Source organism: Moschus berezovskii, chromosome 2 (genome assembly GCF_049115385.1).
Source record: "Moschus berezovskii isolate FMDL1 chromosome 2, NW_MosBer_1.0, whole genome shotgun sequence".
Classification (NCBI taxonomy): Eukaryota; Metazoa; Chordata; class Mammalia; order Artiodactyla; family Moschidae; genus Moschus; species Moschus berezovskii.
In genome coordinates, this window is record NC_142461.1 from 52,153 (window position 1) to 79,535 (window position 27,383).

The 27,383-nt window shown below is 59.4% G+C and overlaps 1 pseudogene across 1 annotated transcript; it reads right to left on the reverse strand.

The window, feature by feature from the left end:
• Positions 1 to 289: 289 nt before the first annotated feature.
• On the reverse strand, positions 290 to 27,293 carry LOC129542349 (cilia- and flagella-associated protein 100-like; annotated as a pseudogene). Its single transcript, XR_016038917.1, has 18 exons — positions 26,844 to 27,293; positions 26,393 to 26,497; positions 21,795 to 21,945; positions 20,890 to 21,134; positions 19,623 to 19,697; positions 15,070 to 15,170; positions 12,493 to 12,679; positions 10,529 to 10,596; positions 10,296 to 10,457; positions 10,025 to 10,107; positions 9,544 to 9,727; positions 8,986 to 9,124; positions 6,583 to 6,634; positions 6,360 to 6,511; positions 3,382 to 3,592; positions 2,215 to 2,420; positions 1,354 to 1,447; positions 290 to 581 (listed from the first exon to the last, which is right to left on the reverse strand). The product of XR_016038917.1 is annotated as a cilia- and flagella-associated protein 100-like (transcript).
• Positions 27,294 to 27,383: the final 90 nt, after the last annotated feature.

Genomic DNA, 27,383 nt, shown 5'->3' on the forward strand with positions numbered 1-27,383 from the left:
ATCTCACCCTGTGCAGAGCGGCAACTGATCCCACCCCAGTCACGTCTGTCTCAGCAGCTGACTGACAGGAAGTCCAAACGGGCTCACCCCTTAGCATTGCTGTTCAGCCACGAAGTCACGTCTGACTCTTTGGGACCCCATTGATTGTAGCGCATCAGGCTTGCCTGTCCTCCACTACCTCCCGGAGTTTGCTTAAACTCAAGTCCACTCGGTCGGTGATGCCATCTAACCATCTCTTCCTCTCACCCTTATCACTTCCTGGTTTGAGTGACAATGAGCGGAGACTGAGTTTGTTACTGTGTCCGCCTCCCGAGACAGGCCTGGAGGCGCCCGAGAGACACCACTTTTATTTCAGGTGAGTCCGAAGGCACAGCGTGGGGGGTGAGGGACCCGTGCGGGCGTGCAGGCTCCGCCCCTGCTCCCCACGCCTCCGTCTGCTTCTGCTCAGCCAGCGGGAGGCCCGCGCGCTACGTGAAGAAGAACAGCGGCTCCGCCCTGTTCTTGTCCATCAGCTCGTGCTCGGACTGCTCCGTGGTCTTCAGGGCGGGTGGCCGGGATCGGCACACTAGCCTCCTGCCCCACTGCAGGGAGGGGACGCCGTGAGCCTGCACCCCGGCCTCACTGCACCTGGGCTGAGGCTGGACACCTGCCCTGAGCGCACGGGAGCCTGGGGCCCAGGCCCAGCCCAACCTTTCCGGTGGCTGAGGTCATGTGTGGTCTGCGGACAGGCCAGGGCCTCTGAGAGGGCCAGGGTAGGGAAATCTATGTGGCCTGCACGCCAGGGTGCTGGCCCTGGGTGAGTGGGGGCAGGGCAGGAAGGAGGCACCCAGAAACTCGGGAGACGCCAGGCTAAAGGGACATCTCTCTCTCCACGAGGATCAGGAGAGACTCCGTGGGGTCCACACTGGTCCTCAGGTCAGGGTCAGGATCGGGACTCTTCAGGGACCACAAGTCCAGCAGGCCAGTGGCTACTCCGGCCCGTACGCTGTGGGTGGGGGACGCAGTGGCTGGGGGACCCTCAGTGAGGGGTGATGGCCTTGGCCTGAGGTCTGGCTGGAATGTAGGTGGGACCCCAGGGAGGCACTGAGCTGTGGGCACCAGTGCTCCTAGGGAGGGTTGGGAGGTTGCCCAGAGGAAGTAGGTCCTCAGGGGCAGGTGGCGGGGAGCAGGCCTGAGATGGGGACCCTGGCTCCACCCTGACATTGCTCTGGTGACCCGTCTCCCCACAGGACCCCAGCAAGTGTGTCTACAAAAGTGGGCGAAACCTGGCGGGTCTGCAGCCTCTAGCCCTCCTGGCCACGCCCCCTCGACACCGCCCCGCCCCGGGCCACGCCTCCTCGGGGCCTCGCTTACCTTCTTCTTGACGTTGGCCTGGGCTCACGCCTGTGCGCGCAGCAGTCGCTCCTCCTGCAGCTGTTTCTAAAGCTTCGCCTTCTCTTCCCAGAGTCTGGGTGCAGGAAGGGCAAGGTTACCGACCAGAGGCCCGGAGAAGGCCGCCAGCTCCTCCCCACGCAGCCTCAGACCTCGGTGCCGCTCTGCCCCACCTCCTTGCTGGCTCTGGCCCTGGTTGCTTGGGAGGGCCTGGCTCGAGGCTCATCTACCCCCCGGAAGGCCCAGGTTCCTGGCTTCCCCTCCCTGGTCACTGATGCATCGCCACCTTGAAAGCCCAGGCCCCAGCAAGGTCAGCAGTCGCGAGTCCTCCTGTCTGTACTTGAGGCCACCAAACCTTGTCCAGTGCCTGCCTGAGCAGGGTCTGGGGACCCAGGGGGAGAGCCCTTGTGTGTGGGAAAGACATGGCTGATCGCAGATGGCCGTGCCTCAGGACTCTGCTGGGACCGAATGACCCAGGTGGCCGGGAACTGGCCTGCACCCATCGGGCCCACGGGGCACACCCTTCGTTGACTCCCCTTCGGCGGCTCTCAGGCCGGCCCTTTCCCTCCCCGGGCTCGGGCAGTATAGCTCTTTGCCCGCAAAGTGCCTCTCACTGTCCCTTCTCCTTGGCGGCTGGGTGCGGGAGGTGGGGGTTTGCCCGTCACTTTGCTCCCGGGGTCCCTAAGGCCACCACATGCCTCTCCCAATGGAGGGAACTTTCCCACTGGGCTGAGCCTGTGGGGTGTGAGCCAGACACCCCCTCCCAGCGGGGAGCCCCAGGGCGTGCCCCTGTCCTCAGGGCCAGTCCAGAGCTGGTGGGGATGTGCAGGGCCCCCCACGCACTAGAGGCGCCTCTCCTTCTCCTTGGCTTTCTCGGCCTGCTCGATGCGGGCTGGGGGCACGTGCTCCAGGTTCTCAAGCAGTTCGTCCAGCTGGTGCTCGATGGTGGCCAGCATCTGCACGGTGCCCAGGCTGGACTCCTGCTGGCCACCCACGCAGTGCTGGTAGACGTCCAGCACCTTGCAGTTCAGACTCTCCAGCAGCTTGTCCTGTGAGGTGGGCAGGCCTCCCTCCAGTGGGGCCGCACGGGCCCGGGCTGCCCCCATGCCTCAGCCGGCTGACCTCCCGGGGCTCTGCCGAGCCAGCAGGGGGTGCTCGGGAAGTCAGGGGGCACAGAGCTGGACACTTGGGCTTTTCTTGGGCAGAGGGCCGCACCCTGGGCCTCTGTGGTCAGCCAGATCCCGGGTCCCAGTGCCTACTGGGGCTCCTGCCTAGACAGGGGGTGCCCACTGAGGCCCCGTGACCTACTCTGCCCCTGCCTTGCCCTCAGCTCCCCCCGGGACCACGTTCTGTGGCCTGCTTTCTGTAGTGCTCAGCTAGACAACCCGCCTCTCTCAGCCTGTTCTGATGTTCAGAAGACACAACACCCCTGTCCCCTGGGGTGGCCAAGAGGGAGGGGCGGGGGGCAGGAGGCACAGGGTACAGCTGGTGCCTGGTAGTCTGGGGGTAGATGCCCGGCCCGCTCTCGGGGCTCCGGGTACTTGGCCCGGAAGGCAGGAGGCTCTCAACAGCAATCGAATGAACTAGGAAGCTGGGTGCAGGCCCTGGGCCCCTGGGCTCCGTGCTCTGAGTCCTCTCACCCTCCCGGCCTGGCTGGGGACGTGCCTGCCTGCCTCCCTGCAGGGTCACTTCCAGACGCACTGAGTGTTTAAGAAGCAGATGATTTCACGGAAGGAAGGAGGGATGGAGGAGGGGTGTTGCGGAGCTGCCCATTCATGGGGCGTGAACACACGGCTGGTTCTGATTTGGGGCCAAGGGCCATGTCCAGTGGTGCCCGTGGGTCAAGCCCAGAGCCTGGTGAGTGGCAAGGACCATGGCAGCCCCGGAGAACCACGTGCCTCCCGGCTGGCTCTCCCGCGGTCTAGGCCCCTCTGGCGGGGATGACTCCACCCTCCACTGGGGCTATGGCCACGTGCCCACCGCTGCCATCTGCCCATCCGGGGTCCTTACCTCCTGATCACCCTTGAACTCACCAAAATGGAAGACGCGGGCTTTGAGCTCCAGCTCCGCGGCCATCTCCTCCTCCTTGGCAATGGACGTCATCAGCGTGGCGATCCACTGCTTCAGCTGGTTCACCTCCCGGTCCCTGAAGGGCAGCAGCACCTCTGAGCCTGCTGGCCCTGCCGCAAGCTGAGGGCCAAGAGCCCCAGCCTCAGAGGCCCTGGTGAGACGCAGGGGAAATCTAACATCTTTAACAATCCACGCTAAAAAAAAAAAAAAGGGAAAACCCAAACCTGCCTTATTGAGGTATAGAATTCACCATAAAATTCTTTCGAAATGTCCAATTTTTTTCGTGACCATCATAATCTAATTTCAGGACAGTGTCATTAACTGGAGAGAAGCCCCCGGTCACTCTCGCCCACCCCCTCCACTCCGTCTCTCCTGGACATAAACACGGAGCCCCATGGCGTCTGTCCCTTTGTGTCTGCCTCTTTCACCCAGCACTGTTTTCAGGTCTGTCTCTCCTGTAACGTGCCTGGTCAGAGCCTCATTTCTTCTTACGACCACTGGGTCCACCACGTGGGAGACCAGGCTTTGCCAGAGTCATTCTTCAGTGGACATTAGGCAGTTTCTACCTTTAATCTCTTGGGAACAATGATGCTGTGGACGTTCACTGGACAGGGTTTTCCGAGCCCAAGTTTTTAATCCTCTTAGGGGCTTCCCTGGTGGCTAAGCTGGTAAAGAGTCCGCCTGCAATGTAGGAGACCTGGGTTCGATCCCTGGGTTGGGAAGATCCCCTGGAGAAGGGAAAGGCTACCCTCTCCAGTATTCTGGCCTAGAGAATTCCATAGGGTCTATAGGGTTGCAAAGAGTCGGACACGACTGAGTGACTTTCATTTTCACTAGGAATAGGATTGCAACAATCACCTTTTATATGAAACATACTAATTTTTTCTTAAGTCTGTCATGGCAGACATGCATTGTCTGCTGGGGTTTCTGGAGCAGAAACCCTGGCTCTTATAGTTGGCATGGGTCTGGCCACTGTGGGCAGCGGCATGCCAGTCCTGACCAGAGTGAGCAGGACACTAGTCGCTCAGCCAGCTGTGCCTGTGGGGTCTAGAGGTGCCCCTTTCCCTATGGTGGTTCTGAGGCTCCGCCCAGGTGAGCAGAACCACCGACATTTTCATGTGTTTAGGCAAAGTGCCACGGGAGCGGCTCCTTGGCCCTCTGTCATGAGCACGGGTGCCTCCGCCCCCTGGCAGCCCTCCAGGATGCAGCCCCATGGCTGTGGGGCTGAGGCCAGGAGCCTGAGTGCGAAGGAAGCAGAGATGGTCCAGCCAGCCCTCCCAGGCCTTCAGAGGCGGGTGGCCAGGTGGACCACCTGCAGCTCACACACACCCTCCCTCAAGGCCTGGGCCCTTATAGGGGGCAAGCAGGGCACCCAGGATAAGAACAGAGGCCGGACTTCCCCTCAACCCTGAGTGTCCACTGCAGAGTCAGCGGCGCATCTCCCAGTGGTGCATTACTGCCAAGAGTCCAGCCTGCTCCTTAGAGCTTCCTCTACGTCCAGTGCCTGGACACGAGTGACCCTGCAGCCAACGCCCCTTTTACATGGACCAGATGTGTGGGGGGCGGGTAACTGTGTTCTTCTATTTCTTTCCTAGGTGTTTGGGATAAAAAGATGCCTTTTCCCCACTGTGTGTGCGCTCAGTCACACCCGACTCTTCGACCCCAGTCCAGTCTTTTGGACTGGAGCGTGCAAGGCTGCTCTGTCCATGGGACTCTCCAGGCAAGAACACTGGAGTGGGTACCTGTTCCCTTCTCCAGGGGCTCTTCCCGACTCAGAGGTCGAACCCAAGTCTGTTGGACCTACTGCACTGGCAGGAAACAGTCTTTCCTGAGAGCTCGTGTTTCAGCATTATTCTGGAGACTCTTGGTAGGAAATTATCCAAGGCAGGGTGTTGGTCAACAGGACGTGAGCACACAAGTGGTCAGAGCTGTGGGCTGGCTCCACCTCAGGACCTTTGCACGCGGTTCCCTCTTCCCCCAAGATTCCCTGTGGTGTCCCATCATTCAGGAAGTCCACGGCTGAAAGGACACCCTCCCTGGGAGCCTCCCCTGCTCTCTCCCATCTGCCGCCAACCTCCACTTCAACCTCCTCCTCATAGGACCCTTTACCCCTAGCATGTGTTACTACCCACAAGGCAAATCTGCGCCCCTCGAAGTCAGCTCCCCTGGGCTGCCAGCTCATGGGGCAGGGTTTACCTTATTTATGAAGGGCCCAGACCCCGGCCTGACCCAGAGTGGGTGCTTACTCAAGGTTCGGGAGTAAAGCGGTGATCCCCTGCTCCCAGCGGCCTCACCTGGAGCCAGACCCTGCCCAAACAGGCTAATAAAACTGACGCCTCTTTCTGTTCCAGAAAACTTACTCTGAGCCAACGCTGGGCAGGAAACACTACATGACGAAGGCTGGAGAGTCAAGTAGCTTGGATCATATTACTACTATTAAATAACAAATAACAGTGCTAATCATTATAATCATTAGTAAAATAAATGCGCGTGTGGTCAGTCGCTTCAGTCATGTTGGACTCTACAACCCCATGGACCGTAGCCCACCAGGCTCCTCTGTCCATGGGATTCTCCAGGTAAGAATACTGGAGTGAGTTACCATTTCCTCCTCCAGGGGATCTTCCCGACCCAGGGATGGAACCCGCAGCTCCTGCATTGCAGACAGATTCTTTACTGCTGAGCCAGTAAGATAATCATTACAGAACCACCTTGGGGGTGTCCGTGGAGATGCCCCCATCCGACTGCAGGCTGCTCCAGGGTGGGGAGAGGTCAGCCCCTCAGGGCTCCACCCGCCTGACCTACTCTGAACCTCAGCTCCGGGCCCAAGAGGACACGGCCTCTCCCCAGAGCCGGCAGGGCCAGCACCATGGACAGGGCAGGGTGGGCCACCCGGCCGCGGAGCCCTGCCTGAGACCTACATGCGGGTTTGGGTGTTCTTCAGGGTGAAGCTCAGCTCCTCCACAGCCTCCTCCATCTCCTGGGTGTTCTGGACCAGGGACAGGTTCTGCTTCTCCAGCTTTGTGAAGACGTCGAGGAGCTGCTGCGGGTCTGTGAAGCATAGCTCCAGCTCCTGTGAGCAGAGCCGGGTGAGGCCCCAGGTCAGCGGGCCCCCCCCGCAGCCCCGCGGGAGCAGGCACTCACCTCCCCATCGTCGCTGTCGAGGTCGTCCTCCACAGGGAGGGTGGAGCTGGACCTGCGGGGACACGGGGTCGGGGCCTGGGGCACCTCCCCAACCAGCCCTCGTCCCGTCCTCTGTCCCCCCGGCAGCCAAGGCCGTGGCCCCAGCCTCCTCTCGGCCCCTCCTGTGGCCCCGGTCACACCACGCCCGGTCAGTCCCTCTCACTCTGGTTAAAATAAATCGCGGCTCCCGCCTCGAGGCTGCCAGCCCCAGCAGCTCCTTCCTGAGATCCAGGAGCCAACCCGACCTCAGACCCACGGCTCCCACTGCCAGGCCCCTCCCTGGTCCCCACTCTTTCCCTCCCACCTGGGCCTTCCCTGCCCCGCTCCCTCCTTAACACGTGTCATCGCTGGCCCCTCTCACAGCTGCTGTGCCACACCACACGTCAGGGACCTTGCTGGACACGCATGGCCCAGTGGCCACAGGGAAGGCTGTGAGGACTGCAAGCACTGGGGGGACCTGGCCAACCTCAGTCCTGCTGCCGTCACCCCTCCCAGCCTGCACCCTGTATGGACACGCAGGCTCTGCCACCCCCGGAGCTGGTGAGGCCGGCTTGCAGCTGCAGGAGGCTGGGCCGAGACCTCCGAGGCTCCAGCTCAGCCTTCCTGGAGCGCAGAGCTGGCGTCACAGGGCCCCGCCGATGGCGAGGACACCGCCAGGCCTGTGCCTCAGCCTGTGTGCACGCTGACTTTACTTTGCGACCCCGTGGACTAGAGCCCACCAGGCTCCTCTGTCCGTGGGATTTCTCAGGCAAGAATACCGCAGTGGGTTGCCGTTTCCTCCTCCAGGGATCTTCCCAGAACAGGCACTGAACCTGCATCTCCTGCACTGGCGGGCGGATTTACCGTCTGAGCCACCAGGGGGCCCCACGCACACAGATGCCACCGAATCGGCACACGAGAGCCCTGCTGTCAGAAAGCCAGTCACCTGCCCAAGGTCACTCTTGACCTGGAAGGCGCCCTTCTGAGGCTCTTCCTTTCAAGAGGACACAGCCTGGGGCCAGGCTGGACTCTAGCTCCGACTCGCCCTCCCAGCCAAGTGCCTTGTGCGGCCCGGGACCTGCCCAGATGTGCACGGTGGCCGTGGTCACAGGGCTGGCAGGCAGAGGTCCCCGACCTCTGCTTCCAGGGACTTTCCCTGCTGTCAGGAGCTCCAAGGCTGAGGGCACCTCGCCAGAGGAGACACGCACATCCGATCCCGGAGCTGGAGACCACAGCCCGGCGCGGAGGGGTTATGGGGACCAGAGCTAACCTCTGCACGTGCCTGGCCTGTGTGCTTGGTGATCCGCCATGTGCACCACAAAATCAGAGAAAAAGGTACAAGACCCAGGTCTGATTGTGTCGGCACCCTGCCGAAACTTCCTGGCCTCTGCAGCCCCGGACCCCAGGGCGGGGACTTGAGGCAAGGCCAGGGTGCAGCCCTGCCTGGCTGCCAGGCGCCCCCGCCCCTCTGCACCTTGTGGAGAGCCCGCCCAGAGAGGCTGGGGTGTACAGTGACTGTACTGGAGGGGCAGGGGGCCCCGGAGGCGGCGATGGGGCAGGCGTGTCCTGCGGTCAGTCATCACGGCGTGTGTGTGTGTTGGCGGGGGAGGTGTCAGGGAATCACAGGAAGACATTCAGGACAGGTCCCAGGGCGGCTCGGTGGTCCCCGAGGGGGTCTTGCAGGGGTTACGGGGTGAGTCACCAGAGCTGGATCTGGTCGGTTGGTTTGTTCCTTATCGTGTTTTGCATAAGACTTGAAAATAACTGTCATAATTAAAGTTTGGGATATTTTATATGAAAATCCAGACACCTCCTGCTTCCCTTTCAAGGTTCAGGGACTCTGCCAGCCCCCTGGCCAGCACTCTGGACTCTGAGGGTCCGGGCAGGTGGGTCCTCTCCCAAGTACCCCCCCGGCTGCCTCCGCCATGCACCTTTGACTGTCCCAGCAGCACCCACGTGGGCCACCCCAAGCTCAAGTTCACCAAATCACACGAATGTAAGTGTCTGCTCAGGAAACACCTCGATTTTCAGGCTTATGTTTAACTCTAGACCCTCCAGACTGGACATGGCCCTTCCTCAGCCTCTTCCCTGTTCCAGGCACTCTGAGCTGGCGCCACTGGGGGCCGCTCCCCAGCAGGCCAGTCTCCTCCATCACCCCCTCCCCATGCCCACTCACCTTTTGGACTCCACCCACTGGGCACGCTGGGCAGGGTGCCCTGCTGCTGGCTGACGGTCATGGACAGTGCCTGGCACAGCCGCATCACTTGCAGGAGCTTGGCAGGCTTCTTGGAGCTCTGCCCCTCTGGTGGAAGCAGAGGGGGGCTGTCCACCTGCCCATCCCCACAGCCCAGAGTGGGGCCCCTCCAGCCGGGGGCCGCCACATACCTCTGGAGCTCAGCTTCCCCTTGGTCTCCAGTCCTGTGGGAAGCCAGGAGAGGCTCAGGGTCCCAGGCACTTGCCCGTGGTCTCCCCAAGCGGCAGGGCTGCTCGGAGAGCTGGCCAATGACCTCCTAGAGTGTGTGGGCTGAGCAGTGGGGGTTGGGGGGGCTCTGGGGAATGGGGAGACCTGACCCGGGGGTGGGTACTCTGGGGGATGGGGAGGCCTGGGGGGCTCTGGGGGATGGAGAGAACTGGAGGTGTGGGGCTCTGGGGGATGGGGAGGCCTGGGGGGGCTCTGAGGGATGGAGAGGCCTGGGGGGGAGGCTCTGGGAGATGGAGAGGCCTGGGGGGCTCTGGGGGATGGAGAGGCCTGGGGGGGTTCTGAGGGGATGGAGAGGCCTGGAGGGGTGTGGGGCTCTGGGAGATGGAGAGGCCTGGGGGCCTCTGAGGGATGGAGAGGCCTGGAGGTGGGGGGCTTTGGGGGATGGAGAGGCCTGGGGGGAGGCTCTGGGAGATGGAGAGGCCGGGCCAGTGGACACGGGTGCACCCGCCCCTCCCTGCTACCTTTGTCCCCCACTGAGGACAGCAGCAGGCTCTCGAAGGCCTCCACCGCCTCCGCGGCCTGTGTCAGAGCCGAGTGCTCCTCCTCCTGCTCCTCCTCCCGCTCCGGGGCGGCACTTCCGGCTCGCACAGGAAGTCCTTGTGGATCTTGTGCTGCTGCAGCGCGTCCTCAAAGTTGGAGATTCCGCTGCACCCGGGAGGGGACAGGCGAGGTCAGGCTCCATCCCTGGGCCCCTCGGAGGGGAGGAACCCGGACCCTGCACGCAGGCGAGAGGGCCGGCCTGCGGGGCAGCACAGCTCAGTCCCCAGGTCACCGCCACTCCCGGGGCAGAAAGGCCTCGGGGTGAGCCCTGCCCCGTGTCCTGGCCTCGGTCACCGGCAGGGCCTGGGCTCCCGGACATGATCGGGGTGCAGACCGGTATGCTGCGTGGAGCTCCCTGGGCTCTGGGAGACACGGCGGGGCCAGTGCGCCCCCTGAACTCACCTCTTGATGTTCATGATCTGGGTGGTCAGCTCAGGAATCTCCAGGATCTTCTCCATCTTGGCTTTGGACTCCTTGTCAGCCCTGAGGGAGTGGGGCGGAGGGGAAGGGGCTCAGGGGAGTGTCCACACTGCCTTCGGTCGGGGCTGCAAGCGGGGGAGCTGCCAAACAGGGGCCTGAACTGAGGGCAGGGGTCTGTCCACGGCCGCTGCAGGCGGGCTGGGGGAGTGGTGGGCATGCAGGCCTGGGCTAGGCCTGAGCGGGGGGCTCATGTTCTCAGCGCCTGCACAGAGCTGCGGTCCTTCTCCCTGAGAAACTCGTCGAACAGGGCCGCATCCTTCTCCAGGAACGTCTCTGCCCGCTCCAGCTCAGCTTCCTCCTGGGCCGCCAGCCTCTCCAGTCGCTGGATCTCGCTCCGCTTCATATCCAGGGCGTACTGAGGGCAGGAGTGGCATCATGCGGGCCCCACGGGGACAGGGCGCGGGGCCCACGGGGGAGCCGGCCTACCTGGATGAGACGCATCTGCCGGTTCCGGTCCTCGTATCTGTTGATGGCGTTGGGCTCCAGCTTCTTTTCTGCAGTGAAAGGCATGAGGCATCTGGGGGTGGGCGGGCAGTGGGAGCAACCCCCCCAGGCAGTGGCCGGGGACCCGCGAGCCAGGCGGTCCTGAGGCCTGGGTCACAACAGGGACCACGACGGAGCGAGCTCCGCCTCCAGGCTGTGCAGATACAGAGCATCTCCATGGCTGGAGTCTGGCCAGGTGGGAAGTCCTTCCTTGAGTCTGACTTGAGTTGCTCTTGCTTGTAGCACCCTTCTCCCTAGAATGAGGCTCTGGACAGCCCATCCTGGAAGTTTCACCTGGCTGGATGTCATGATGAAAGGTCTATTGGCCAGGACAGTAACAGGAGGGGGTGATGAGAGAGAAAACAAGGCAGCAAGATCTCTAGTTGGGGCACCCTAAGCCTCCAGCAAGGCTTCCCAGGTGGCATTAGTGGTAAAGACTCCACCTGCCAAGGCAGGAGATGCAAGAGACACAGGTTCAATCCCTGGGTCGGGAAGATCCCCTGAAGAAGGAAATGGCACCCCACTCCAGTGTTCTTGCTGGGAAATCCCATGAACAGAGGACCCTGGTGGGCCACAGTCCATGGGGTCACAAAGAGTCGGACACAACCGAGCATCTGAGCACACGCACAAGCCTCCAGAGGCTAAGTCCATCCTGGCAGGGTTCAGCCGGGTGGGAGGAAGCTGGGGTGGGCATCAGGGCTGCCTTCTGGAGCATGAGCAGCGAGGCATCGCAGTTGGGGTCAAGGCCCCCGGGGTCTCTTTCCCGGCCTTTCTGAGAGCACGGGCTGGGGCGCCCCCGCTGTGGATGCAACTGTGGGCTCTTGGCCTTGTCCTTCACACCCGCTCCTTTCCAGAAGGACGTGCTGTGGTCCAGGAGGCCTGATTTAAGTCGAGACGCCTGGCCTGGCCGTCCTGAGCTCCTCAAGGAAGTCAGACCTGCTGGGTCCAGTCTTGCCCACTTAGATGCCCCCTGTGGCTCCCGGGTCTTAGCAATAACAGGCGGTGGAGGCAGAGATAAGACACAGGCAGAGCTCCACACTTGACATAACAAGCCTCGGTGTCAGGGGCGGAGGCTGGGGTCTCTCCATGTTCACATTCAGGGCCCCTGTAGTCCAAGGGGTCCAGGACCCTGACCTCAACTGGTTCTTTAAGCTTATTGGTTTATAGTTCATTGGTAGAACACTGATGCATATGTTTAGTACTCTAGACTTCCTTGTTTTGTCCCTCAGTCGTGTCCGACTGTTTGTGACCCCATGGACTGTAGCCCACCCACCAGGCTTGTCTGTCCACAGGATGCTCCAGGCAAAACTACTGGAGTGGGTTGCATGCCTTCCTCCAGGGGATCTTTCCAACCCAGAAATCAAACCGGGGTCTCCTCTGTTGCAGGCAAATTCTATACCATCTGAGCCACCAGGGAAGCCCTTCAGACTTCTTACCAGGTGATGAAAATAACAACAGCTCACACACACAGCTCCCTCTCACTAAATGCAGTGAGTGAAGACCTGAATCCCAGGACCCACGAGGCTAGTTATCAGCAGAAGAGGCAGCAGCAGGACACGCTGACTTGCCCAGGACAGACGAGCCGAGTGAGATGCCTCATCTGACAACAGTCAAGCCTGCGCTCACGGTGCAGGTCAGCACTCTGACTGCACGCAGCACCAGGGTTCAAAGGCTGCTGGTTGGCAGTGCATCTGGAATTGATCTTTGTGGCCTGGGAGGCAGAGGTCGGGCATGTGGTGGGCCCCCCCCCACACACACACACACACTGCACCACAACCCCGCATGGCTCAAGCCCTCTAAAAGTGCTGCTTGTACAGGAAGGGCGAAGGCGGGCCTGGGGACCAGGGCTGGGGACCGCGGCTGGGGACCACGGGGCAGGGGGGGGCGAGCTGGGGGACGGGGTGCACCTCGGGTCATGGCGAACTTCCAGGCCACCTGCTCGTGGAAGCTGCGCAGCTGCTCAGCCCGCTCCTCCTGGTCCTCCGTCTCGTCCTCCAGCTGCAGCTCACAGCGCAGGCTGGTGTGCTTGGCAGACACCTTGGACGAGTAGGTCATCTTCTCATGCACCCGCAGCTTCTTCTTCTGCTCCCGGTCCTGCGGGAGGCGGGCAGGAGGGTAGGGTCGGGTGGGGACGGACAGATCGGGCCCAGCCCCTCCCCGCTGCCTGTCCCATCAGGCGACAGGCACAGGCAGAGGCGCACACCTGGAGGGGTGTAGGGGCCTGTGCATGTGCTCTGTGCAGGGGGAAGCGCTAGGGGTGACGGGCATCTCCCTGTGGAGAATGGGGTGTAGGCAGGCAGGGCACCAGAGGAACTGGGGAACCCTGGTCAGATGCGATTCCAGTCCAGGGGTGCAGGGACACGGTCACTGCCTCATCTGTCCGAAGGTCACACTAAAACCGCATGTCTTGGGCTGTGATTTCTAAATCTGACAAACCAAGGCTCAGAGAAGCTGGATCTTCAGTTTCCAAGTTTGATAAGGAAGCTTGCTACTTACTGGGGGTGACCTGGGGCTGGGGGTCAATGGGGATCTGCAGCGCCCCAGCCCTTCACTTGGGGGGGTCTCAGGTTGGGGGGGGGGCTTTCTTCCCGGTGGCCTAGTGCCCACCCCCTCCTGCCACCCAGGCCCTGAGGATGTTGCTGGCTCGAGCCTGCATGCGGCTCCCCCTGGTCAAATCCAACATCCCACTGGTCCTGCCAGTAACAACGCCTGTTTCCCTCTAATGTGTGGTGGGCCCTGATTTGTGTGTCCTGGTACAATAAAACTGGGAAAGTGCCACCTGCGAGGATTCCAGTGGGAAAAGGTCTGCAGTTTGAAGGCACTGACTGGGAGGCTCTTCAGTGTGAGAAGGCTGGGGCTGTGCTGGGGGGGCAGGGTGGGAAGGGCGGGCAGGGGGCCCTCAAGGAAGGCAGAGGGTCCTTGAGGCTGGTCCAGGCTGGGAGAAGGAAATCCAGGCTGTGCCACTGCTGGATGAAGGGGAAGTGTGTGTCAGTGAGGGGGTGAGTGTGTGCATGTATGAGTGTGAGTGTGTCTGTGCGTGAGTGTACATGCGTGAGTGTACATGCGTGAGTGTACATGTGTGTGTGCGTGTGCATGTGTGTATGGGTGTGTGCCTGTGTGTGAATGTGCACGTGTACACGTGTGTGTGCATGTGTGTGGATGAGCATGTATGAATGTGTGTGTCTGCATGAATGTGTGAGTGTACACGGGTGTGTGTGCATGTGTGTGCGTGTATGAGTGTGTGTCTGTGCGTGAGTGTACACGTGTGTGAGTGTGTGCATGTGTGTGGGTGTGCATGTGCGTGCGTGTATGAGTGTCTGTGCATGAATGTGTGTGAGTGTACACGGGTGTGTGTGCATGTGTGGGTGAGCATGTATGAGTGTGTGTCTGCATGAATGTGTGACTGTACACGTGTGTGTGCATGTGCGTGTGTATGGGTATGTGCGTGAATGTGCATGAGTGTACACGGGTGTGTGTGCATGTGTGTGGGTGAGCATGGATGAGTGTGTGTCTGTGTGTGAGTGTGTGCGCTCATGTGTGGGGTGTGCACATGTGTCTGTGTGTTTAACAGTGTGTGAGTGTGACAGTACATGTGTGCACATGTGTGTGCATGCGTGTGCGGATGCACTGCCTCAAGCACCTCTCAGACTGGCTCAGGGTCTGTCGCCCCTCCATCCAGGCAGGAGGTGGAAGCATGACTGGCACCCCGTGGAATCCTGATCAGGTCTGGGGTAGAGCCGGAGGACCTACCTGTCCCCGAGTGTCCTTGGTCCTGGTCAGGTTGGCAGAGGGAGCCTCTGCCTGAGGAATCTCAGAGGCTGAGCCCTGAGCTGGGGGTACACAGGCAGCCCCTGAGGGAGCCTGGGACACTGGCCACGCCTGTGCCTCTGACCACGTGTCCCAGAAACATGGCCCACTGGGTGAGTCCCCTCAGCCTGGAGGGGTAAGGTCCGTCATGCTGCAGGGAAGTGGAGGGGTGGACTAGCTGGGCACATGGGGGTGCAAGAGACTCTGCTAGCGTGCAGACACAGCGTGTGCTGGGGGACAGGGCTGATCCTGGGCCTCCTAAGCACTGCACAGACACAGCTGTGTGTGTGTGCACAAGCAGTGTGTGCACATACGTGTGCATGTGTCTGGCCCCCAAGAAGTCCAGTGAGAGGGGACTGTGCAACGTTAGAGCATTCGGGGTCTCATAGGGCCTGGGGGTCAGGGAGGGTGTCAGGAGGGGATAGCGTCTATTCCAGGTTCCGCAGAAGATAAGACACGCTGGCTAAGGCTCTGGGACAGACACTCTCTGGGGGCCCCCGTGACAAAAGCCCAGGGATGGCAGTGGTGAAACTGGTACGAGAGTAGGATGAGAGACCGGGGGCCGGGCGGAGTCAAGGAGGCTTCCCAGGCGGTGTGAGCCATCGGCTGTCCTAGAGCGAGAGTGCCGGGGGACCAGCGCTCTGGCCGAGGCGGGCAGGCTCCCTCCAGATACTCACCAAGAGAGACTTGTTCCGCTCCTGTTCTCTGAGCAAGAAGAAGTCCACGTCCCCAGACATGTGGAAAGGATTCGCTGGCTGGTCAGGAACATTCTTGGACGCTGGGGAGGGAGAGGTCCCGTTGGAGAACCAGGCGCAATCTGTGCCTCCAGGGTCCCGGCGTCCCGGCCGCCCAGCGAGGGAGCGCCCACGAAAGCAGGCGCGAACGGCGGACGCTCTCTGGGATCCAGTTGTGCCTGCAGTCCGAGCCTGGACCTCCCAGCTCTATAAACTTCCCTGCCTGGTTTAGCCTGTTTAGCTTCTGTCCCTGGCATCTGAGAGACCGTGTGAACACAGACTTCCCTGTGTCTCAGATATTGCTACACTCCTGGCCCTCTGTCCTCGCGTTTCGTCTCAGGGACCCCGAGGCCATAAGGAAGAGAAGTTCCGCCTGCCCTTTGTAAGCGATGCAACCGACTGACCCTGGCGTGTGCCGCACCTGCCTGCAGGGGCGCGGAGGCCAGCACAGCGGCTGTGTCCTCAGGAGCCGCGGGAGCAGCGAGGCAGAGCGCCTGGGTGCTGGGGAGGTTGGGGCTGCCAAGGACCCCAGTCCTGTTGCCCCCACCCAGGCATAAGGGAGATGTTCCCACAGCCCAGCTCACCAGGTGTCAGAGAAAATGGAACCCAGAGGGCTCCAACCTAACGGCTTAAAAATATGGTTGCTTTCCTACTACCCTCGATTTAGAAGAAACAGGGTTCATCGTTAAAAAAATATCTTCAAATTAAAAGGAAATTTGTATGTGCTCAGTCATGTCTGACTCTTTGCGACCCCATGGACTCTGTCCGTGGGATTTCCCAGGCAAGAATACGGGAATAGATTGGCTGTTTCCTTCTTCAGGAGACGTTCCTGACCTAGGAATCGAATTAGCATCTCTTGCATTAGCAGGCAGATGCTTTACCATTGAGCGGCCAGGGAAGCCCAGGAATCATTAAACTAAGGAGACAGACAACCGAGTAGAAAAGTGGGCCGAAGGCAGGTGCTTCGTAGAGAAGAATCATCAATGCCCGTAAACACAGCTCGTCCCCCTCACTGGTCACGGGGAACACGGGATGCTAACGCATGCCCAGCGGCATGCCAGAAAGGTAACCCAGAAAGGAAGGGCCGGTGCCCAGGGCTGGAGCGGCGCGAAGTGACCGGAGCCCTCACACCTGGTGGTGGGCTGTGAGCTGGTACAGTCGCTCTGGTAGATGTTCAGTGACTTCTAAAGTTTAACATCCCAGCAGCAGTTCTAGTCCTCCTGGTACGCGCGGGGAAAACAGCCTCAGAACAGCAGATGGTGGACGAGCAGGAGGACGCGGAGCCCATCTCTCCCCACAAACGCATCGGCGATGGACGTGCACACGGAAGGGTTGTCACAGAGCACCCGCTGGACCAGCCAGGCCCTCAGACACCTCAAAGGGTCCCACGCGGCCAGCAGGACGAAAGAAGGAAGGAAGAGGATGGGCGACAGGACCTGTGCTCTGGGGGACTGAAGGGAGGGGAGCTCCTGCCGACGGCGAAGCCCCGTCCCCGGTGGGGAGATGAACAAGGACAGAAGGGGAGCGTCAGGGGCTCCGAGGGCGCCCGGCAGCCGGCCGGTGGCAGGCAGGCTGTGGCTTTCCAGTGGTCATGTGTGGATGTGAGAGCTGGACTATAAAGGTGCCCGGCAGCCGGCCGGGGGCAGGCAGGCTGTGGCTTTCCAGTGGTCATGTATGGATGTGAGAGCTGGACTATAAAGGAATCTGAGCGTGGAAGAATGGATGGTTCTGAACTGTGGTGTTGGAGAAGACCCTTGAGAGTCCCTTGGACTGCAAGGAGATCCAACCAGTCCATCCTTAAGGAAATCAGTCCTGAATATTTATTGGAAGGACTGATGCTGAAGCTGAAACTCTAATACTTCGGCCACCTGCTGCGAAGAACTGACTCATTGGAAAAGACCCTGATGCTGGGAAAGATTGAAGGTGGGAGGAGAAGGCAACAACAGAGGATGAGATGGTTGGATGGCATCACCAATTCGATGGACGTAAGTTTAAGTAAACTCCAGGAGTTGGTGATGGACAGGGAGGCCTGGTGTGCTGCAGTCCATGGGGTTGCGAAGAGTCGGACACGACTGTGTGACTGAACTGAACTGAACTGATGGGGACAGCAGACCATCATCCATCCTCGGGAGAAAGGAGGGAAACGTTCTAGATGGCAAACGGGGTAGAGGCTGTACACAGAGTTGTACACATTTATCAAAATGGATCAAACTGTAACCTGGAGGTTTGTCATTGCACTGCATAGGAATGGTACCTCAGTGAAGACAGACAGCCAAGCCATAAAGCAGACCCCTGGCCCTTAATGTCATGCTCAGCTCAATGCAAGCATCATGGGTAGAAGAAACTGGTGGGTGAACAGCTGGGATCGGCAATGCGGGATCAGGCTGAACCCAGGGCTCCCAGGTGGCTCCCAGGGAGGCAGGTGAAGGCACACAGCCCATCGGGAAGTGGGGTGTGCACACACAGGCAGACACAGGTTCTCTCAGGCACCCTGGTTAACGCTGAGCCAGAGGAAATGCAGGGCCCACAGACACAGCCTCAGTGACACCGCCAGGAAGGGAGCAGACGTACTCACCACAGGGACACGCTGTAGGGTTAATAAGACCACGTCCCCACCAGGCAAGCACAGAGGGCGAAAGGGCGCGGAGGCCGTTCTGCTCGGTTAGACAAGACTGAAGGTGCTCAGATCTCAACTGACTTTGGACGAGAACAAGTCTTCTGTGGGAAGACGTTCCTGAGACAACCGGGAAAGTCTGACGTTGGCCTGGTTATCTGCTGCTGGGCATGTGAGAAAGGTCCTGATATTTGAAAAATGCACACTGGAGGAGTGAAATAACGTCTGGAGTTTATCCTGGCAGCATCTGTAGCAACGTGGATGCAACCAGCGATGATCCCAGGAAGTGAAGTCAGAAAGAAAAAGACAGACACCTCACGCCGTCCCTCAGAAGTGGCGCCTCACATGCGCCACAGGGGCCTCCCTGGGGGTCCAGCGGCTAAGTCTCTGTGCTGCCAGTGGAGGGGGCCCAGGTCTGACCCCTGGTCAGGGAACCAGATCCCACAGGCCGCAACTAAGGGTTCACACGATGCCAACTAGAGACCCCGCACGCCACAATGAAGACAAAGCTCTCGTGTGCCCAGCTAAAACCCAGTGCAGCCAAAACAGGGCTTCCCAGGTGGCACGAGTGGTAAAGAACCCACCTTACAATGCAGGAGATACAAGCGACGCAGGTTCGATCCCTGGGTCAGGAAAATCCCCTGGAGGAGGCAATGGCAACCTACTCCAGTATTCTTGCCTGGAGAATCCCATGGACAGAGGAGCCTGGCGGGCTACAGTCCATGGGGTCGCAAAGAGTGAGATATGACTGAGTAACACTTTCACTGTACAGCACAGATAGTCAATATCCTGGGATAAACCATAATGGAAAAGAATATAAAAAAGAATGTATATATGTGTATAGCTGAGTCACTTTGCTATATAGCACAACAGGGTAAATCAACTACACTTCAAAAGAAACAACAAATTTTGAAACAGTAAAATATTCTGTCAAAGACAAAAAAAGAGAAGAAGGACAGGTGAAACAAACATGGCTAAATCTCGTCTGCTTCCGATCTGGTGATGAGCACACGAGTTCACTGACCTCCAGTCTCTACTTCTAGGCAGGTTTGGGTTTTGATAACTAACAGGAGGAGGAAGTGGGCGTGGGCAGGGTGGATGGGGAAGCCCAGCCCCAGGGCGGGAGCTTGGCCAGAGAAGGACAGGCTCAGGCAACATGCTCAGAGCTGCACACCTCTGCAGGAGGAGCAGACTGGCTTGCGGGACCGGGCTGGGGGTAGGGACAGCCAAGGAACCAGGAGGGAGTCCAGGAAGCCAAGGCATGGAGGACACAGCAGGGCCCGGAGGACAAGGCATGTGCTGCCAGATGCATCCCTTTCTATCTCCTAACAGGCGGCGACCTTGCGACTCACTGAAAAGCTACATTTCTCAGCTTCCCTTGCAGATACTGATGGCCCCATAACAGATGGAGTGTGGCAAGAAACTGTTGGTGGGGCTTCTGGGGAAGATCTTTTCCCAAGGATGGCTGAGTTAGCCCTTCCCTTTCCTCCTTCTCCCTGTCTGGAAGCAGCTGTGATGGCTGGAGCTGCCACAGCCATTTTTTGACCAGGCAACAACCTTGTGGTTGAAAGACCCGAAAGTAAAGATAGTGGAGCAGAAAGACTTAGAACCTGGTCACCTGGAAGATTTTGTAGGACTGCTTCTGATAGAGCTCCACAGAACCCTGGTCTGCCTCCCACACTCCTCATTACTGGAGGAAAACTAAATCCTACTTTGTTGCTTACGTTCCTGTTATTTCAGGTTTCAGTATCCAATTTCTAATGAAAACAGAAACTTTTCTCACTGTCCTTCCCACCAGAAGCTACATCTGAGGACATCTGGGGCCTGAGGGTGAGCACTTGCCTCCCACTGATGGGACGAGCACTCCCAGGTCCAGAATTACCTTTGCCTTTTTTCGCATGCTGCTTCTTTTCTTCAGTGACTGAAGAACTATTGTCCATGGATTCTGGGCCATGCTCTGGGGAGACACAAAAGTGACAGCCACAGCAAAAGACTCAGCAGCTTGTGAGAGCTGTGCACATGGCATCAGGCCAGGGAGACTTCAGAGGCTCCAGCCCTGGGGTCTCACCTGCCAGATGACCCTTAGCTCCCACACCTGCGATGATTATACTGACTTTGCCAGGAAGTTTTGAGGACTGAGCAAAAAACGGGCCACAAAAGTTCCAGCACACGTGCCTGACCCATGACGGCAGCTTGTGACTCCCGCTGGGCACCCCTCCCCTTTGCTCCTATGGATAGAGCAGGATGCTTTTTCACATTGGCCACAGGCTCTGAGCCTCTGACACCCGCCCAGCCAACCCTTCTGCTAGGAGCCTCCTCAGGCCTCCAGGGGCTGCAGTGGAAGACGCAGAGACCCCTTCCCTGCCGTTCCCCTGTCAGCTGACACCACGGCGCCTCCTGAGGCAGGCAGGCAACACAGCGAGAGCAGGTGGGTGGCTGCCGTCACCCGCCGGTCACTGGGTCTGTGGAGATGACCCCGCATCAGTGCTGAATTCCCCCAACGCTCCACAACTCACCACACATCCCCCAGGGGCCCTATAGGAGCCTGGAGCTCAGCCAAATCGGTGCCTCTCGCGTCCTGAGACGCGCGGCCAGGCTCTCCTCCTCCGTGCAGAGCCTGTCCGCAGCAGCACCCACGGCCCCCCGGCCCCCCGGCCCTGAGCCCTGAGCCCAGCCCGCTGTGCAGGCTTCTGGTCCCTCTTCGAGGTGCCTTTCTCGCCGCCATGGCGCTTGTCCACACGCCCTTCCTTTGTCTGGGTTCGTCCCAGCATCTCCCCCGTGTCCGCCTGTCCAGGACGGTGGGAGCTCACCCCACCCCGGGCCTCCCTGGGTCAGCTCTGGAGCAGTCCCCACAAGACTCGGGAGATGCTGCTGCTTCTCGGTAACCAAGGAAACCGAGATACAGGAGGTGGGCTTGGACAGCACAGGCACGACCCCTCCCTACCCCAAGGCCCTGGGCACTCCTGCCCTCCAGAAACTCCCATGGCCCAGGTGCCACAAGAGAAAGGCATGGGTCTATGCTCCTCGATGGGGCTGCAATGGGGGTTGGGTTTTCTCCAAAATACATCAATAAATAAAATTTGTAAGAAAAGATTTCCTAAGACTCTGGCTCCAAAGCAAGAGAAGAGGTCCAGTTTCTAAACTCCCACCAACAGACGTGGCAGGGAAGTGGTTCCAGCCTCTGTGTGGCCCTTCAGCAATCAGACAGCCCAACTTGGAGGACGATCCTTGCTGTCCATCCTGGTGTTTCCAAGTGCAACTAGCTCTGCTCGCCGCGTGAGAGCCCAGTGAAACTGAGTGACGAGAGACTTGAATCAGGGAGCCGGCAGATCGAGGAGACGGTAGCTCGCGCCTCAGAATAACCATCTCGTGGGCTCTCGAAAAGACCCTGATGCTGGGAAGGCAGGAGGAGAAGGGGATGACAGAGGCTGAGATTGTTGGATGGCATCACCGACTCGATGGACGTGAGTCTGAGCGAACTCTGGGAACCAGTGATGGACAGGGAGGCCTGGCGTGCTGCAGTCCATGGGGCTGCAGACAGTCGGACACAATTGAGTGAATGAACAACACAGTGGGGTCTGGATGCCGGTTCTCTCATAGATCTGAGACGGCAGGAGATGAGGAAGCAACGTGAACAGGCCATTAATCTTGCAAACATCTCCTAGAATGGCAAGCCTCAGGCAGGGGGATGTGTCAGTTTCTTCTTTGCCATCCATAGGTGGACAGAGTTCTGGACAAAGGCCCTTAACAGTCAGGCAGAGGGGCAGGATTCTCTGAGGCAGGCCGTTCTGTATGATTATGATAGCAAAAGTGACGGAAAGTAAGTCAAACAAACAGTTCCAACATGGAGTCAGAACTGACTTCTTCCTGCTACACTGGCACCAGCAAGCCACGCCAGGAACTCAGGCCGCCCTCCCCACTGCTGCTGGACTGGAGGCTGGAGGCTGGTAGCCACGCCACAAAATGCCAGAATCCCCCGAAATCCCCCCGCCTCGGCATTAACTTCTCTCCTGGAAGCTGGGGAGGTCCTGTCCCAGGTTCTGACAGCACCTACCTGCTGGAGAGTCATTCTGGTGGAGAGACTGACTCCCGGGTCTTCGTGCTTGGTCATAGCCCACGATGTCACCCCTTTCCTGGATATCCATTCTATTCAGTGCCGTCGTGAATGGAACTGCCCCTTAACTCCCAAGTTGGACTGTTCATGGCTGGAATATGGAAACACAACTCAAGTTTGAGTACTGACCTTGTGTTCTCCTATGCTGCTATATTCCTTTATGAGCACACAGAGCTTTCTCAGGGATTCTCCACATACAGGATCACGTCATCTGTGAGCAGAGTCTTGCTTCTTCCGTCCCCGTCTAAACACTCTAGCTGAACTCAGCATGGCATTGGAAAGCAGTGCCGGAAGGCCCTGACCCTTGGGGAAAGCTTGCAGCCTAACAGAATTTCATTGCGGGCTTTCTGTGTACCGGGTTTTGGAAAAGACAGCAGCCTTAGAGGCAAACAGAGAGCCCCCGGCCCTCAGGCAGATGACAATCTACGGGCAGGGGGAGGGGGCCAGGGCTACTAGGAGATAAAGCTGGGGAAGGAGGGTGGGGAAGGTGTGGGTGCCCCAGGAAAGCCCTGGATGGTGGGGTGGGGGGGTGGCTCACTGAGTAAGCTCGTGCGGGGGTGGGGGGCACTCTGTGCAGGGACTGCCTGGTCTGTCCGAGAAGCAGAGAGGAGAGCAGCAGGTCACGCTGCCCCAAACCCTCTGAGAGCAGGCCTGCCTCTGTGCCCTTGACCTATGCACTCCAGCACAGTGCCAGGCACCGAGCAGGCGCGCCCACACACGGCCGCCAGCCCGGGCTTTGGACAGCCCGGCTCTGCAGCTCCCCAGACTAAGGCTGGGTCACTTAAATCCATGTTCCCTAAATCACCAAATTAAAGGACCGCATCCAGCCCCACCCCTACAGTCAGCAGTGGATGGGGAAGGGACCTAACCCTAACCCTAACCAAATTAAAGGACCGCATCCAGCCCCACCCCTACAGTCAGCAGTGGATGGGGGAAGGGACCTAACCCTAACCCTAACCCTAACCCTAACTCTAAATCACCAAATTAAAGGACCGCATCCAGCCCCACCCCTACAGTCAGCAGTGGATGGGGGAAGGGACCTAACCCTAACCCTAACCCTAAATCACCAAATTAAAGGACCGCATCCAGCCCCACCCCTACAGTCAACAGTGGATGGGGGAAGGGACCTAACCCTAACCCTAAATCACCAAATTAAAGGACGGCATCCAGCCCCACCCCTACAGTCAGCAGTGGTAACCCTAACCCTAAATCACCAAATTAAAGGACCGCATCCAGCCCCACCCTACAGTCAGCAGTGGATGGGGGAAGGGACCTAACCCTAACCCTAAATCACCAAATTAAAGGACCGCATCCAGCCCCACCCCTACAGTCAGCAGTGGATGGGGGAAGGGACCTAACCCTAACCCTAACCCTAAATCACCAAATTAAAGGACCGCATCCAGCCCCACCCCTACAGTCAGCAGTGGATGGGGGAAGGGACCTAACCCTAACCCTAACCCTAACCCTAAATCACCAAATTAAAGGACCGCATCCAGCCCCACCCCTACAGTCAGCAGTGGATGGGGGAAGGGACCTAACCCTAACCCTAACCCTAACCCTAAATCACCAAATTAAAGGACCGCACCCAGCCCCACCCCTACAGTCAGCAGTGGATGGGGGAAGGGACCTAACCCTAACCCTAACCCTAAATCACCAAATTAAAGGACCGCATCCAGCCCCACCCCTACAGTCAGCAGTGGATGGGAGAAGGGACCTAACCCTAACCCTAAATCACCAAATTAAAGGACCGCATCCAGCCCCACCCCTACAGTCAGCAGCGGATGGGGGAAGGGACGCCTACATGCGGGGCGGGAGCGTCCCCAGTGCGGGAGGTGCAGACATGGGGGAGCACGCCCCCCCCCCCCCGACCAGCCTGCTCAGGTTAGACCCTGGCAGTGAGCTTCCTTCACCAGGAATGACCCCTCGCCCTGCCCAGTCTCGCCTTCAGGAGATACCACCATCCACTCAGTGATCACTCCCTCCCAATCCACCTCTGGACCCAAGAGGCTCAGGCGGGTTCTGGCCTGGATGTCAGGAGCCCCCAGAGACAGGGGGACCAGCCACAGGCCGAGTCTCCCCGAAGTAGGGGTGCTGCAGCCCTGCCCCCACCAGCCCTGCCTGGGAAGCCTGGGTTCCGCTCTGTTATGGCCAGCCCCTCTGCCAGGCCAAGCTCCCCACTGAGGTCCTCTGCCCTCAACACCAGGGCACGGACTAGCCATGTCTCTATGGAGCTGTGGCCATTTCTCCCCCCAACTCCCGCTCAAGGTGGGAGGAATGGTGCCCCAGTCACACACTGGTAGACCTGGGCTGTCTCCATCATCCCAGCAGAGCCAAACGGTCCTCCCCATGCCCACAGGGCCCCACACACGGGCCCACAGTGGCCTCTGTCTCTTCCTCCAGCACCTCACCTCATCCCCAGCTCAAGGCCTAGAACACCCTCCCCTCTGAGAATGGAGTATTTTCCGCCACATCAATAAACAAGGAAGTCACAGTCTGAAGTGACTCCTGCTCTCCAGGGCACCCAGGAAGGAAAACAATACCTGTGATCCCAGGGCGCCAGTGCCAATGGAAAAGGAAGGACACTGGCCCCAGGGAGGTGGCAGGCACATGCAAGGAATGATTTCAGCGAGCCCAGACTCTTGCATCTCCCCACACCTGGAGAAGCCCTAACTTCCTTAACCCGGGCTCTCTGGTTTTCTTTCATTAACACTAACCTTTGGCTGTTAGGGCTCCCTAACCTGGGCCCAACCTGCAGGACTTCTGCAGCCCGCCTCCTCCCTCCCCTGCTTGTCGCAGTTCTCACTGTTTCTCCCAGGCACGAAGTCCGACAAATTCACACTGAACAAAACACAACTCAACTTTTGTGTGTGCTCAGTCAGGTCTGACTCTTTGCGTCCTCGTGGACTGTAGCCTGCCAGGGTCCTCTGTCCATGAAACTCCCCAGGCGAGATTATTGGGGTGAGCCGCCATTTCCTGCTCCAGGGGATCTTCCGAACTCAGGGACTGAACCCGCACCTCCTGAGTCTCCTGCGTTAGCAGGCGGTTCTTTACCACGAGGAAGCCCAAGTATCCCCACGGAATGAAACATAATTCCGAGTCTATTGGGGTGAGCCGCTTTTTCCTGCTCCAGGGGATCTTCCAAACTCAGGGACTGAACCCGCACCTCCTGAGTCTCCTGCATTAGCAGGTGGTTCTCTACCACGAGGAAGCCCAAGTATCCCCAGGGAATGAAACATAATTCCGAACTTGTAGGTTGTGAATATTTTTTCCGTCAACAGCACCATTATGTTGCATTGTTTTGTGTGAGCGCATTTAGAGTTATTTTGTTATCTGTAAACATTTCAAAGCTATCTTTTTTCTGGGAACCCCAGTTCAACCTTTCTTCATTTTTCAGTTTACTCCGGAGCAGAGCGGATGAGAAAGAGGGAGGGTGTAAAGCACACAGCGTAAGAGGGACAGCCATGGACAGCAGCCGCCAACAGAGACTGCTGCCCACACACGTGGAAGCGCCTTTGCTGGAAGCTCTGGGTTTACAGGAGCTCAAGGTCTGATAGGCAGCAGTCTGCACAGCATCTGGGTTGATGGGGAAGAAGGCACAGGGAGCGTTTCTGTTGTGTGGCCATTGGTGTGAGTAAAGGACAGGCTGTGCATGCATTTGTGTGGATGTGTGCAAGGTGTGAGCACGGCGGGCGTCAAGCTTGGAGAGAGAGAGAACACAGCGGAGCCTCCAAGAAGGTGGAGTTTCACACGGGGGCTCTCAGCACCCTTTGGAATCAGAAATTACCAAAGCAGAGGGTGTGTGGCCAGTTCTGCCCCTCAGCCCCGCGGCCACGCCCGGGGCCACTCAGCGGGAGCCCGGGGAGGAGGTGCGGGCCTCCAGCGCGCGGGGCTGGCCAGCAGCTGAGGCTGCAGGAAGGCTGAGCGAGCCCCACCTCCACGGCGGCATCCACTGCGCCCTGTCTTGGGGTGAGCTGTGTTCCCCCCTCAAACGAATGCTTTTGAAGATCTGAAGTCCCAACGCCCGGAACCATAGCATGCAGCCCTGCTTGAAAAGAGAGTGGCTGCAGATGTAACTCTGGTGAGGTCACGCTGGGCGAGTGTGCACAGCCTTAATAAGAAGGGGAAATAACGGACACACTCGTCGAACTTGAGGATGGAGTGAAGATGAGGCAGAGACCAAGGCGGCGCTTCTGCCGATCACCACCAGAGGGCGCCAGCACACCACCGGAAGCTGCGCGCGCACAGGGAGCGGGTCCCCTCCTGCCTCAGAATGGAAGCATCCCTGCTCGGGACTCGAGGTCCCCGCAGCTGTGAAACAATAAACTCTGGGGGTTAAGCCCCAGGCTGGGGTGGGGCTTGGCTACAGCAGCCTAGGGATTACAGCATGGAGTTTCTAGGGAAGTTGGCAAAGCCTTTGATTTCTGGTCCGTGGCCTAGCTTAGAATCGCTGTCGCCTTGATTCCACCTTGAACCCGCCGCCCCAGGCCCCCTAAGGCTGCCTCTGACGCTGCGCAAGCCCTCCCCAGCCCAGCACTTACTGTTGAAAGTGACGCTCTGACTATAGGAGGCAGGATCTCCGACATCGGCGCCAAGGAGGAAGCGTGCACTGAGAAACCTGACATCCGCTCGAGGAGACTCCCAGGCTGGGGAGAGACAGGGTCTGAGCCGGGTAGGCCCAGCCCGCAGCCCGCAGCCCGCCCTCCCCCGACGACCGCTGAGAACAGCGGGCACCTGCCCAAAGCTCACCAGGAGGACACTTGCAGCTCCGACCCGCAGCGCCTCCCTCCTCTGCCCTGCTTGCTTCCAGCAGCCCAGGGCTGGTCCTGCCCGCAGAGCCGCCCACCCACCGTCAGCCCGAGCCTCGGCCCCTCCCACCCTCGCCCAGCACTCAGGCCCGCCCCTCCCCAGAAGCATCTTCCCACCACCCCATCCTCTTCCCTTTAACCAGTTTCCAAGAGCTGATGTATCCCTTTAACAACGGTCGATTACCTGATTCCCCCAGAATGTAAGCTCCCTGAGGACCGGGGCAGGCACTCATTGGCGGCTCATCAAGCGTTCCGCCCCACCATGGCGCTTGTTTTCACTATTTGCGGAGCTAGTCTGCATTCTGCAGAGGAGGAATCAAAGTGGCAAAGTGTCCAAAGTCACACAGCCAGGAAGGGCCGAGGCTGGGACTCCCGCCCGAGAGTCCTTGACTCCAAAGCTTGCACCCTTCCAGCCGCATGCTTGCTGCAGCCTCCACGAAAGGAATCGGGGTACTCCGCTTGTAGCAGGGCCGGGCCTCCCCACACCCACGTCTGGCCCGTCCGGGCGTGTGGCGAGGGTGCATGGGCCTGGATGGAAGAGGGGTTACTAGACGGCTGGCTATGCGATGAGTAAGGAACAGGGAGCCTTGCGACAGGGGCTTGGAAGGGCGCGCGAGGTGTCCGCCCCGACCCCGCCCGTGGATCCCGCCCAGGTCCCGAGCGCACCCACCGGCTCCGCACGCCGGCGCTCGCTCCGAAGCCTCTGAGTTGCTGCCCCGGGGCT